This window comes from Lissotriton helveticus, chromosome 2_1 (assembly GCF_964261635.1).
Source record: "Lissotriton helveticus chromosome 2_1, aLisHel1.1, whole genome shotgun sequence".
Classification (NCBI taxonomy): domain Eukaryota; kingdom Metazoa; phylum Chordata; class Amphibia; order Caudata; family Salamandridae; genus Lissotriton; species Lissotriton helveticus.
The window spans coordinates 474,227,633-474,242,316 of record NC_136059.1 but is presented as its reverse complement, the minus strand read 5'-3'; the positions used below and the strand labels follow the sequence as shown (position 1 = coordinate 474,242,316).

Below are 14,684 nucleotides of genomic sequence, written 5' to 3'. Positions count from 1 at the left end.
CTTTGTACCTCTTAAAAGCAAGTTTGCTTCTGCGCCTATGTCAGTTATACAGCTCGGATCCATAGACAAAGTGATCCCCTCATTTGCTTGGGGCCACGCCCCCATACAAATGAGGGAACACTCTTTCATGATAGCGCTGGTGCTTCATGTGCATCAGCACTTTTTGTATTACAGAAGGGAACACGCAAGCGTCTGCGGCCCCTTCTGTAAAACCATTGTGCCCCAGGGGTGCTCAAAGTAGGAGCATATGCACATGGCATCCCGGGGCACAATGTATAATAAGGGCCCACATCTCTAAAAACATGGTGCTTTAAAAAGCAAGTCTGTGTTTATGAACAAGCTAGTGTAGCCATCAGCCATGTTAAAATGGTAAACAAAATAGCCAAAATGGCTGCCAGCGTCATGTGTATGCGATGTTACATATGTACATTCATGCAAACCACATGGTGGCCATTGTAGAATGGTTTAATTCAGGATGACTGCTGTGTGTTTGCAAACAAAATGAATGTGCTTGGGGGTAGAAAAAGAAGAAAGCAAGTAAGCAAGTAGACCTCACCAACTATGCCCCTCTCCCCCCCCAAAAAAAATAAAAAATAAAATTCTAATAAAGAAACAGGGAGCATGACAGGGATGGAAGAAGCAGAGAAGTATGAGATGAAGAAGTCCCGTAACGCACAAGAGGGGATTATAAACAAGCATTGACAATGCCAATAGGTGTCACCTTTGCGTTCTTTTCCACTCCCAATGCCAGTCACTCACTGTGCAAAATAGTCAGTCGATGAAGTGGATTGACCTATTACTCAGTATTGTATGATGTGTTGGGGATGGGGCCAAATTGTGAATGACACTTGGCGCTTTACAATACTTTTTATAACAACAGTTGAACCGCATTGTAACAGTTAGGAACATAATTCATTCTATCCTTCCATCTGTGTGCCCATCCATATCAATATTCAACCATTTGCAAGCCTATTTATGATCTATCCTTCCATTCATCCATCATTCCACTCATCTATCCCTCCACCCACCCTTTCACCCGTCCATACCTCCATTCATCATTTCATCGTATCCGTTCGTATACTCATCCATCCACTCTTCCACTAATCCATCCATTCACTCATCCATCTAACCATTTAACCTTTCACCCATCCAGCCATACTTTCACTTATCCGTCGGGATCAAGTTCGCGCTATATAAAACTTTATAAATAAATAAATAAATAAATATACCCAATGGAAAAAGGAGGCTAACTAGAAGTCCATATATGTAAGTATACATGTATGTATTTTTTTAATATTTTCTGTTTATTGAAACCATGAGGCTGCTGAGACACTTTAATTTGTCTTTACACCAGATTTTAAAACAGCCACATTATACAATAAATAGATGCCAATGTGTGAACGACTTTTTATGTCAGAAAGATATATTGTGGGCTTCCCAATAACATACAGGGGCTCGGAGATCCATCATCGCTTATCATTGGTTGGATTTCTTGTCTGTTTTACTTGCCTACTTATTAATAATGTCCCAGCTTGTCAATCCTCCTTTTCTCTCCTATGGAGCATGGCTGGCTTCTATGCTTCCACTGTTTACTTTTCCATTACTAATTTTTAGGGCTCGGACTCCTCCCCACTGAAAGTGGGAGGAGTTTCGAGAACTAATGTTAAAGAAGAAAAAAAAGAAGTATCTCCTAGGGCTTTGGCCGAGACAAATTCCACACATTCCTTAGCGTGTTCTGTCATCTGGCCAGTGATTCGTCTTCGTTGTGTTGTCGTTTTAATAGGCTTGAAGTGATAGGGTAAATTTAGTTTTGTTCCGCCATCTTGGGCATATTTCGTTCGTGCTCGCACAAAGAAGTACATTAATTATAATTAGGAGCTGTCAGGGTGCCTCCGTAAGTGAATCCAGATGGCCGGGCGCGTTCACCATTCAGCCTTACTGTTCGGCTATGCGGTCACTAGATGGCGCTGTGGCGAACAAGCTCGAAGTTGCTGTTCGAGGAAGTGAAGGCGACGTGGATGTGTGAGCGAGGATGAGAGAAGCGTTTGTTTCCCCTGTTACCACCCATCCACGGATGGGTGTAATGTCGTGATCCGCTGGAGAGGTCAGCAGGGGGACGTCTGCCGGCTCTTATGGGCTGGATCAAGGTTTGTTCTCAATTAGCTGCAAATGACATGTTTGTGTTCGTCTTCTCGTTGCTGCGATCACACTGTTCTAGCGTTTCACTGGTTGCGCTTCACTGTGTTGTGTCTGTCTCTGGTACCCCCAAATACTGCGATCCTGAGACGTGGGTCTGTGGTTGTCTCCTGAAGCCCCCCCCCCCCCCCCCCTGGAATGCAGATTGTCAGGCTCTGTCGGAGATGGCGTCAGGGTGCGAGCAGCAGTGGTCCAGTGCTGTGTGATTGCTTTTTTTTTTGACAGACACCAAACCCTCTGGGCTTTTCTTCGTGTCTGCTTTGTTTCAGTTCCACGTACCTGCCGCTGGCCTGGGCATCCCTTCTGGGATAACTCCGGATTCCTCAGATAGGGACAGTCAACAGCACATGATGGACAGGAGCAGGCAAGCTATTCTCTGGGCTGGATAAGGGCAGGCTGGACGGGTGGATGGGAGAAATGGATGAATCGATAAATGAAACAATTGGAGGGACGAGTGCATAGATGGATTTAGCAGGCAGATTCCAACCATTGAACTGGGTCCCTGTGGTGAAAAATGGAGCTGTCATGATCAGGATGTATGTTGCTTTGGAATTGGAGGGTAGCGAGGTTATGGTAGCTGAAACCTGGCTCTGACGTCACTTGAGAGGACCACGTCACTAACCACCACACACGTGTTCACAGTATGACTTGAAAGTTGGCAGAATGCTTGGATTCAACTCGTGGTTTTGTTACTGAACATGCATTAGGGCGCCCCTTCCCCTGATGACAGTGACGTCGTCATTATTTTCACAGATGGTGCATTCAGGCCTCCTTACCGTAAACACTGCTGAGGGGAAGGGGTGGTAGTGACCAACAGCAGCTACAGGACACGCCCCGTTTCACTTTTAGGCAACAGTTCATATTGAGGACCCTGTTGCCAAGTTGCTGCAGTGGTAGCTGATGCATCTGAGGCAGAAGGAGATGCAGTGACCTGCCCAGGATCACACATCTTGTGAAGAAAGGAAACCTGAGTTTAGAGATAAATATCCACCCCTCGCTCTACTATGATGTAACTACACTCAAAACTCATAGTGAGAAAACGCATCATACATTTTCCAGTTATTTCCGTGTCTTCATGAGGCCAGCTTGTGACAGCGCTGCCACATCTGAGAAAGTCGAGATACAAAAAGCATACGGAAACACAAATCAGTATGGAAATTCCAGGAGTTCGGACAGGCACTGCACACGGAAAGCACAGCGAACGTGGCCTCAGAAAGAGGGCAGCGAAGAGCTAAGCCCATGCACCTCAGTGTACTGGCTGAGCACGTGACCCATTATCCACTCAAATGTATTTCCACACTTAAATTATTTCATGAACCTCTATACTGCAATCATTTTTTGTCCGTCAAAACGTACATGTGATGATGTTTGACACCATCCCGTTCTTGCACAAGTACTACCACCTTTAGTTACATGGCTTAAGAGGTAGTGGTTGTCTTTTCTTCTTGTGTCATCTTTATGCAGCATGTCAGAGAGAAGTTTGGTAATTGGCTGAAATTGTCCTGTGAAGGTGACCTCAAAATATCTTCCTAAAAATAACTTTTATAGAAACAAAACAGACTCTTGGGTGGAATATAGGGTGCCAAGTAGGGTATAAAGGTTACCTCAGTGTTACTGCTTGCCAACCTGTGCTTTAAACAGTCTGATTAATGAGCTTAAACAAGTAAGTGTGCATTTTATTCCGTGCAGCTTTTAGTAGCTGATTGTTTATACATGGTATCAATGAATATTGACGAATACGCTGCAATTGAAGAAGGTCGTGTGAAAAAGGCACTCGCTGGTTATTGAATTGATAGGTTGTGCAGTGTCACTTCCTGTTATGTCAAATGTAGTGGAATAGCAAGTGATGTCTCTTCCACTAACATTTTGGTCAATAATAGTATTTGATGATGTTCAAATTGTGTCAATTCCTTCATTGTAATTACGTAGAAGTAGAAGACATTTTAAAATTACTAAAGTGTGTCTATTTTTCGTGGTTTTATCTTCATGGACTTTGACTGAAAACGTTGCTGTTAGTACATTCATTTCAAGAAATGTATGCTTATGTGGGCGAGATACAAATACAATGTGTGAGCCCACCATAAAGCCCAGAGCAGGGAGGTCGGGTTAAAGATTTGTTTTAAATCTGAAGAAGTGAACAGAATGCATGTGTTAAATGCTAGAGTTTGAGTGTCCGAAGGGCAGCTTTTATGACGTATTAGTTGAAAACAGCCACTGTACATTTCATTTGTTTTGAAGCAAAGCTTTTGCATCTTTGACATATTCCCAAACGTTATCTTCCCCAATCGAGTTGTCATTCCATGACATTTCAGTGAAATTTGAATTAAAAAAAACATTGTTACGACCTGTGAGGTAATGAACGAGATTCTACCTCGCTCAGTTACGTAGCAGCGCAGACCATGATCACGGGGGAATCTCATGTTCGCCGTCGATGGGTTTTATTTGTGGAGTTGTGAACCCTGTGAAAAATAGGGGTTTTATGATTGGCTCTGGCTCCAGAGATTGAAGGCACTGTATCTTCATGTTTTTATCCTTTTTACTGCTTCTGAGAAAGTTCATTTCTTTTCCCCTCTCTGTCAGCTGTAAACTTGTCCTTCTTGCCTTGCCTGGGCTATGGCCACTCTCTCTCCATCTCAGCCCACTTTCCATCCCACAGCACCATTTCCAGCTGTGCGCTTGCTGCTGCCTGACACTTTTCAATGAGCAGATGTCCTGTACTGATAACTGACTCTTACCCAAGTTGTCTTAGAAACTTTCATTATTTTGTCTAAGTCCCTCAGAATTTTCTCTTCCCGCGTAGGTTTTTAGACGCCTCTGATAAGGTGCCTTTATAATCCTGTTTTACTTAATCTGTAACAATTGTTGCTGCTGCTGCCAATAGACCAGTGGTAGGATTCTAGATAAAGATAGAAACTCCACAATCACACCCAAGCACTATTCTTGTATTTGACTAAAATCACATCTAATATACCAATACTTTTGCCTCTGTCGTTTGGAGTATTTTATTTTTACTGATGAGATGCATTATTCTTCTCGTACTTTCAAGGGTATCCAAGCATCACATTCCGATGTTAGAGTAGTCCACACTTGCAGTGTAGTATAATGGTTGCAAGAGATGCTCAAGTAACTGCCCAGCAGATGTCTGACCCGGAGCCCCACTGTACCTCTACACACGAAGCAGTCATCTCACGGGCATGCCTATCCTGACCAACAGCCCGAAGGTTGCCCTGTGGCAGGGGACACCCAAAGGAAGTTACCATCCGTTGGGTGAGCGTAGTCATAGAAGTGTTTAGATCCTGCCAGACGGCCCCAAATACACAGAAAGATCATCTCTGCTGACCTATTTGTAACTCCAATCCAGGAATAAACCACCTGCTCCTGTGAAACTGGGCTCAGTAAAACCTCTTTGAAGGTAGGCTGATGCTCCAAGAGAAGACTTTGACAATAAAAGATGAATGTGACATTTGTTCAATACTGCCCTTTAATGCACTAAAATAAAGCATCTTACATGAAATAACTCAACAAATGCTCAAATATGTGATTAATGACATCGCCACAAAGCAAGGCCTCTTTAATGAATATGATTAAGAGATATCTAGGTCAGATAGACTCAAAACACAACTTCTAGTGAGCCAGAAGAACTCCACCAACACATTGGCATTTACAATGCCATTAGCTCAAACTCAAATAAATCCGAGCCCGATTGCATTTCTAATGCTTGTTTAATAGGTAACCAGTTTAAGGCTCTAAAATCGCTAAGAATGGATTCAAATGTATGCAGCTTGGCAATTGTGAAAATTCTATCATTAAAAAAAATAATTTATAGAATGTACTGTGTAACAATAAAGTGTCTATTTCTCAGAGTTTGGTAAGGATAGTTAATAACAAATGAACTTGCAGGTCTTGTTGAGTCACACTTTATAGGTAATCGCCTGTCAGTGTATGGCCTCTGGGATATATCAGATATGGCCCCATCACCTGGGTTGTAAATTAATGTTGTTTCAGTGTGCAGTGGGGCCTGAGGTTTTCTGAGAAGCGGTAATGTGTGGAGTCTGGAACCTTCTAGGGATTACCACTTTGCCAGAGTGTGTTTCTAAAATGCTTCAAATCCTTCCTCCAACAATGGGAGAATGCATTACAAATCTATTTTATGATATTAAAACCGGACTCAGCCTCTGGTAAATCATTTTTTGTTTGCGATGCTTTATTAATTGGGTTAGTGTAATAACATGTTGCATTATAACTCATGTTAGGATTAGATTGAGAGAAATACAGAATTAAGTTTTAAACTACACATCATAATACACTATAATTACAAAAAAAGAAAATTACATATTTTATATGAAAGACAGCATTTTTACTTTTATGAAAATAAAAATACATTTAGAAGGAATAATCAGGGAAAGGAAAGCAAAATAGAACAAAGAGACGTGTTCCTAATTTAAAGTATAAGTAAAGAATAAAATTACAATTTGGTATAGACCTAGGAAATTGAATAAGACATATTGAATACAATATATGCAGTATGTGAGCTTTGGAGACGGTATCTATTAGACATTTAATTGGTGGTGATCATTGTCTTCTTCAAAATTATGGCGGTAATTTCAAAGTAGGAAAACATTTCAAAGATTACCTCAATAGTTATTTAGTTGTGGAATTTCTTTCTAAAAAGGGTCTGAATTGTGATTAGAATTCTCACTAGCAAGAAATTAACATTTGAATGTTGCATTCATGTAGAAGAAATATGTTTCCAAAATTCAACATTAAGTTGTATTCCGCTATATTCATTTAAAATGCACACTGGTATTGTGTTAATATTAGTAAATAATTTGACTAATATCAACCTGTTGAGTAAAGTTTGCTTTTGAAACATCACGTCTATATTTGCAACACAAAATCGTTACCCCATTCTCATTGCTCAATACAGGTGAATCAAACATGTTCCTACTTCTTAAACTTCAAAATGTCATTCCCTGACACATGCGTTTATTCTAAATGAGCAATCCGAGCATTGAGTTAAGCTTTAAACGAGTAAACACATTGGTCACCAAGGCTTTCTGGTCCATAAACATATATTTGCTGCTGACAATGGCTTCATTTACAAAGGTTAGGAAACCACAAAAGGATTCCTAACAGGCATAAATGGTTTTACTACGCTGTAATTGGCCACGACACTGCCACATCTCCCAGCACCTGCGCTTACTAAACTGTCTCCCCGTCGAGGCAAGAGTCACCTTCAAGATGCTCACCCACGCACACCAGGCCCTCCGCGACACCGGACCAGCATATCTGAACAGCCGACTCAATTGCCACGCACCCAAAAGGACTCTACGATCAGCCCAGCTCTCCTACGCCGTAGTCCCATGCACCAGAAAAACCAGAGCAGGAGGCCGCTCCTTCTCCTTCCTTGCGGCCAAAGCCTGAAACGCCGTTCCGCTCCACCTTAGACAGACAACTTCTCTTCCCATCTTCGCAAAACACCTCAAGACCTGGCTCTTTGGCAACCCCCCCCCACCATGGACCGGAATCTACACCCCCTCCTCCCCAGCGCCTTGAGACCCTCACGGGGGAGTAATGCGCTCTACAAACGCCTGATTGATTGATTGTTTTAATCCACTGCACATTTCTAGTCCTACAAATTACTATGCCCCAGGGAAGCAGTAGGGGGTGGATAGAACAAGGTGTGGTTTGCTTTGAAAGTTTGTGAACACCCACCAACCTGTGAGTTTGTGGTTATTTAAAAATTCCAGTCCTACCCTAGGAATGGTCAGTTTCACTCAAAAGGGTTGAATAGCAATTTTTCTACAGTGGGAATGAGAATGGATCACCTCTAAATTTGAGGAGGAGTAGGAAATAGATTTCTTCCCATGGAAGAACCTTTGCCAACAAAATTCTAATTTTGCAGCCCCTAACCATAGTGGAAATAGAAACTATTAAAAATAGGCGTATAGTCTATAAAACAGCAAGTTAGAACAAAGTGAAGCATTGCGTTAGGAAAGAGAGAATAAAAAAGGTGGCCTGGTAAGCTGAACAGTGAGATAATAATCTGAAAATGCAGTATACATTTTACCAATTCCCAAAGTCATTAAAAATGGTGGTTTAATATTCTTATGAAATCATTAAACATGTGCGGACAGGTAATTTCTAGTAAAGATATTCTCCTCATTTGCTGCAACCTAAATATCACAATAATGTACTGATGAAGGGCACGCATCTGTTATCAGTTTGTCAATTGCTTAATTTGATTTCCATTTTACAGCTTTTGGTTTGCTTGCTATCACGCCCGCCCCCTTTTTTATTTCAAACCATGACATTTGTCGTTGTGTTTTTCTATATATTCTGTTAAAACATATAAAGGACCTAAATGGGGTTTTAGCGATAATATGCTTAGTTAAAAAACAACAGTTCAATGACTGCTGGCAGATTTAAACCTAGGTTTAATGAAAATGTTTTTAATACCCATATAGTTGTTCATTGGTCTATTGTTGTATGTATATACCTTTAATTTAATAGATTGTTTGGTAATGTTGGTTCTTCATTCTGAGTTCTTGTTCTGATGCGTTGCCTGTACTGCAACGCATTTGAGGAATATTACATTTATGTTGTGTTTGATTACAACATCTATTCACTATACCAGTGGTTGACGCAAAGCTTAACTTACATCACGTAAAGGTCGTTCATTTCAAACACAGTAGCAGGTTGGATTGGAGAGGACGATTGTCAAATGAAAAATACATCAGCAAACAATTTCTCTCTACAGCTTTACTGATATGGGCTAATAAATGTGCCCATTTAAAACAAGGAGACCTTTGTCAGTTGAGGGGAGGTTGGGCCCTTTTAGGTAATAATGAGATGGTGGGGAAATGAAGCTAAGTCAAACACTCATGAACAATGATTATTTGAATGCAAGACTTTAATATTTACTTTTTTGCAGGACATTTATTAGTCAAGATAATTACAGTAAACAGGTTAAGGCAAGAATCTTAATGAAGAAAAGCACACATAGCAACAGCTGTCAGGCAGTAGATAAGTCACTAAGTACCTATTTCATGGCAATTAATTAATAGTTAATCACGGAAATTGAAAACATTTCTATCACCCGTTTCGAGGGCAGTGGCTATAATACGTCACTGTAATTAGGAGATGTCAAATCGCTGTGCATCACAACAACACTTTATGTGAAGCACCATCCGAAGACTACATTATAGAGTGTTTCCTCTTCCCTTGTGTTGTGGTAAACTCGTGACTGTGACGATATTTCTACCTGGACTGGAATGCTCCTGAAGTTTGCATATTAGTGGGACAGTACAACTGTAACATTGCATTTTCAGGAATGCATTGCAGAGAGTCAGATGGTTGAAACATGCTACTCTAAGTCCCACTCAATTAGGTATATGTTTTCTAACTTTCTGAAGTGCATACCATATACAACCTTTATGTTCCGTTAATGTTTTCTTTGCGATGTTTACCATGTTTAAGTGATGTCATAAATGTACTTGATTACTCAGATGCATTCTTGTAGATGTTACCTTTCAGAGTGTAGGGACATATTTGTGCATTTTAGGGCACAGCTTCACCAAGATGCCAAGCGTAGCATTAGTGACATCACATACCCTTTGACCTTATTGACATCACAGGAAGTGACATCATATGGCCCCTGTTTTTTTTCCCAGGAACGCATATTCTAATATCACAACAATTGAGGATTTGCATTGGATATTATTCCAAAGTAACATGAAGTTGCACTATGCGCTGCTTTGCGTTATTTTGTATCAAAGGGACGTTCCATGGGTGATGCATGGGCGTTCCCATGCAACCCTCCACAGGTTTTGGCGCAAATCCCTAACTGCAAACATTGGTAGGCAGGAATTTGCTCAAAAATATTGGGCCTCATTTATGAGGCCTTGCGTCAGTTTTGCGCTTCCGATGTGTCACTTTTTTGTGACGCATCGGTGGCGTAAAACATGCCTCCTGTTGTGCACTATTTACAAAGTGACGCATCTAAGCAGATGCATCACTTTGTAAACCCCTGCGCTACATTATACCTGCGTCAGGTATAATGTATGCAGAGGGGGCGTTCCCCCGCAAAAAGCCTCGTAATAGTGACGCAGTGAAATCTATGAGATTTCACTGCGTCACTTTTAGGACGCTGTTGCATCAAAATCTTGCGCCTGCCTCACGGCAGGCGTAAGACTGATGCAAGCCCTTTCACATGGGGCTTTCCCCATGTGAAAGGACGCATTGCTGGAGTTGCGTCACTTTTGTGACACATTCCAGCAATGCATGACTTTTGCGCTTACAGATACGTCAGAAATACTGACATATCTGTAACTCCTTGCGACATGATGCGTCATAAATTAAATATGACGCATCAATCATGTCGCAAGGAGGTCGCACTGAGAAGTCACGCATCGCTGCTTTCACGCAGCAATGCGTCACTTGTCATAAATGAGGCCCATTATGCCTTGTCGAGGCAGGCGTAACAAAGAGATTTTGTTTCAGTTCTCGTTTTTCCAACTTGGCAATTGTGCTGCATTGTACAGCAAACACAAATTAAGAAGTACCTTACAGCATAGTTTTTGTACTGGGAGGACCCCGTCCACTGCCAAACCTATGCTTCAGAGAAAGCACATACCTTTGCACTATGGGCCAAAGGAGTAAGCATTGGTGTGTGGCTGCCAAAAGTGCGCTAGTGCATGGGAGAGAAAAAACTTACCATATTTTTTTTTAGATATAGGGCATTTTTTCCTTTCCCTTTGATGCAGGCAGCAACTTTGGTGCAGCATTGCCTTGCATCAAAGATTAGAAAATCTGGGCCTCATTCTCACACAGACTCACTCACTACCTGTCACTTGACTTTCACTCACACACATGCTCATACAGACACACTTGCTCACACATACACACACTCTCTCTCATGTAAATAGACTCTCAGCTGGTTATCAAAAATGGGACACTGTTCCTACAAACGGGGTGCAAAAAGTCATCCACGCCTAAGGGTGCAAATAGTCACCCGTGCAAACAACATAGGAAGGTGAAAAAATAAAATTAAAACGGAGGAGAGAAAAGATATCCCAGGTAAATGTGACCAACTAATAAAGTGGAACAAACATTTGTGTCCTGTGTTGCCCTAACACACTCCAAGAGGTGTCATGCTTCATCATTGGGCAGTTGCTCCTCGTAGGGCCGGCGCTGCAATCCCCTACGGGTCCCCCGAAGGGTCTCCTCATCGGAGATCTTTTCAAGGACTGCCGGATGGTGCATGTGGGTCTGTGGGGTATGGGTCCAGTGAAGGTACTAAAAGTGCGTGCAAGTACAGTGAAAATATTTAATAAAGGGTAAATATGCAGCGAATATCTATGTTGTGTAAACCCTTTGCAGATAAACTGCTGAATAAAATCTTGCCCCAGAGGCACACTATGTCCGGGTGTCTAAAGGTCATAGGTCAACATGTTTCGCACCTGCGTCGCCATAAGGTTCGTTGGCGCTTCGTCAGGACCAGAGCAATAATCTAAAAAAGTGCATGTGATGATAAAAAATGGAAACTGAACCCTCTAAACCAAACAGGGCGGAACAGTAACCAATATACCTATAATATGCATACAGCTGCATGATGAAAAAATGCTCCTGATGGGATCCTCGCCAAGGTATGGAGATAACCCCACCAGCGAGACACGAGAAACGCCCGCACATTACCGGGAATTTCACCGGGGTACTGCCTCCTTAACACCTACCCCTTCCTCACGTCTGCCAATAAGGGGTAGGTGTTAAGGAGGCAGTACCCTGGTGAAATTCCAGTTTGCAGGAACAGTGTCCCATTTTTGATAACTATGTAGACATTAGGAGCATGGACACTGGACCTTGAACAGCTCCTTGGCCCCCCTCTCTCTCTTTTTTGTAATAAACAGACTCTCACCGACAAACATGCATACAAAATACATTTAAAACTATTTCTACTTACCACAGCTGCCACTAAAGGTCCTAAGTGTGCTGGCTCCCAATAAAAAACGCATTATGGTCAAGGCCATTTGAATAGTGCACAAGGCCTTTATCAGGCCTGCCCGGCGGGAATCAAGGCAAGGTAGGTATGGCCCTGGGAGAAATCTTCATTCAGCCCACCTTCACCTGGTGACAGTGCCCAGAGTTCAGAAGAAGAGATGGGGAGGAAGAGCTTTCTCAGTCACGGAAGCAAGACTGTTGAACTCACTGCCAAGTCATCTCAATGGTAACAAATTATCTGTTGACTTTTAAATGACATCCATGTTAGGGTCTCTTAAATGGACACGGCAAATAGTTATTAGTCCTTCTTTCCTGTCTCTTTCCCACTGCCACTATCTTTTATTTAGCTATCACACCAATGTTATTGTTTAATCTAAGTATGTTCCCCAGCACCAATAACCTTTTTTGACACTGACTGTGTGTTGGTTGGCTGTTAGTGCACCTCCAACTTTGCACCGCTCCTTCCGTTTCGAAGTCCTCCTGCGGTCAACTTGTGCCGTTGTAGTATGGAGGATCCGGACTTATGCTGTGCTTTACATTGTAGATCCTCCACTATTACTTTCCATCATTATGCCTAGAAATTAGTGAAAACATCGCTACAGCATCCTTCACCGATGTTTACCGTGGGCATTCAACACAATGCTCTGCTGCAGACACTGTGGTCCCACCTCTCCTCTCACACTACTGGGTGAGGGATGGAGTGTGTTTTGTAGCACTATCTATAGAGAGTAGTTCAGGTGAATAAATTACTTCTATTCTAAAGGGCACTACACTTTCTTGTACTGGCTTTACTACTGTGACTTCTCTAACAAGTGACCACAGAATCTTTACGAGGATATTTGATCAAACATTCGCTAGACACTCCTCGTATTGAGATTTCAACACTGGGTCTCATCTCCCTTTGTGACTCACGCCAAGCTGCCTCAACATGCAGTGCAACCCTCCTCCTTTATTTCTTGATTTCCCCAGGACTTGAGGAGTTGTGCATAAACTTGTGTGGAGGAATTCTGCAAGAGCATGTAGTGAGGTAGTGCTGCGGAAGCCTGAAAAAGAACAACAGGAGGCTCTAGTGGGTTCCGGTGGCAGCTAGGACCAACTCTAGAAAATGTGAGGCAGGAGGTACTGCAGCTTCCTGCAAGGAGAGGATACATATTTCAGGTGCCTGGATTGTGAGAGGACTACAGGATCCTTGGGTATCCCTTTAGCCATTTTGAGCCTACTGGGATGGCGAGTTTGAATGGTTTTGGAGGTAACACCATTGAAATGAATGGAGATGAAACATGGTCAGGAAGATAAAAAGGATTTTCAGGATGGTCGATCCCATTGTCACCATGTGTCATGGAGGGTGATGCCATCTAAATGAGGATGTGGCGAAAGGTATGAGTGACAGAGTTTGAGTAATTTAGTGTTGTGCAACTACCAATCTGGGGGGCTGAAACTAGTTGTGTGGCCACTACCCTCCCAGGGATTTGCTTGCAAACTGACATTGCGGCATGCTGTTGGGCAGCTGGTGAGATAGACAATATTGGCCGCTGGCAAGTATTCAAAACTCTGATCTGCTTGCCTCCACCTAGCCCTCTCCCATCCTCCCCGAGGGATTGCCCACCTTGCAGAAATGGCCAGGCTAGCCCTGCAGGAAGGTGTGACTCAGCAGATGTGATGCATTATTTTCATGACTCAAATAGAATTGAATCATAATTAAAGATAATCACTCCAGCAATGACATCGAATATTATATTGCTGGTCTATTTCCTCATATTTTACCCCTTAAATAACTCTTGTGCCAATGATTATCTGAAGTGCTTCGAGGCAATGTCCTGTTTAGCTGTCTGCAAAGATTGGGTTTGAAAGCAAACAATTACATTCTGATTAGCATGGGGCCAAATTGCTTTTTTACAAACTCTTTGTGTGGAAATGCCTGAATTTGAGACACTCAATTGAGGTGAACAAGTCAAAAATGCAACAAAAACAATATACTATTACATAACATATACAAGTTAGCCCATCCAGCTTAAGGATTTTTTGCCAACCCTCACCTTGCTGTATTAAGACATTTAGATTCAGCTGAGAATTGTCATTTCTTCGTACGACTCAGATGTATATATTGGTGTCATCAGAGAAGCAGTGGAAGAGCAGGTGGGTGCATCTGAAGCAGCCTATATGTGATTTTCTATGTTTATTAAAGAGGAGGGCAAGGGCTTTGTGGACATCCACACATGACATGGTAAGGAAAAGTCTTCTTGTCTTACTTTATGTCTTCAGTCGGAAAAGAAAGATTTGAACCACTTGAAAGGGGGATCTTATGTTTGCAACTGGCTGAAGACAGTGGCGGATCCTGTTGTGACCTGCTATACGTAAATGTTGCCTAAAGGGCGGGGAGAATCAACGTACTAAAGGCGCCAATGTCAGCCAACTATGGGAAGTTCTACGATATATCAACCATTGACATCTGGTGGTGTCCAAGATGTTTTAGATTAAATGTGCCATTG

The 14,684-nt window shown here is 42.2% G+C and overlaps 1 protein-coding gene and 1 long non-coding RNA gene across 2 annotated transcripts in view; one reads left to right on the top strand and one right to left on the bottom strand.

The window, feature by feature from the left end:
• Positions 1 to 14,684, top strand: part of PDE4D (phosphodiesterase 4D) — a 1,494,598-nt gene that overhangs the window by 428,390 nt on the left and 1,051,524 nt on the right. The window lies entirely within an intron of this gene.
• LOC144818082 (uncharacterized) overlaps positions 1 to 14,684 on the bottom strand; it is a 434,782-nt gene that overhangs the window by 298,418 nt on the left and 121,680 nt on the right. The gene's annotated exons all lie outside the window — the stretch shown is intronic.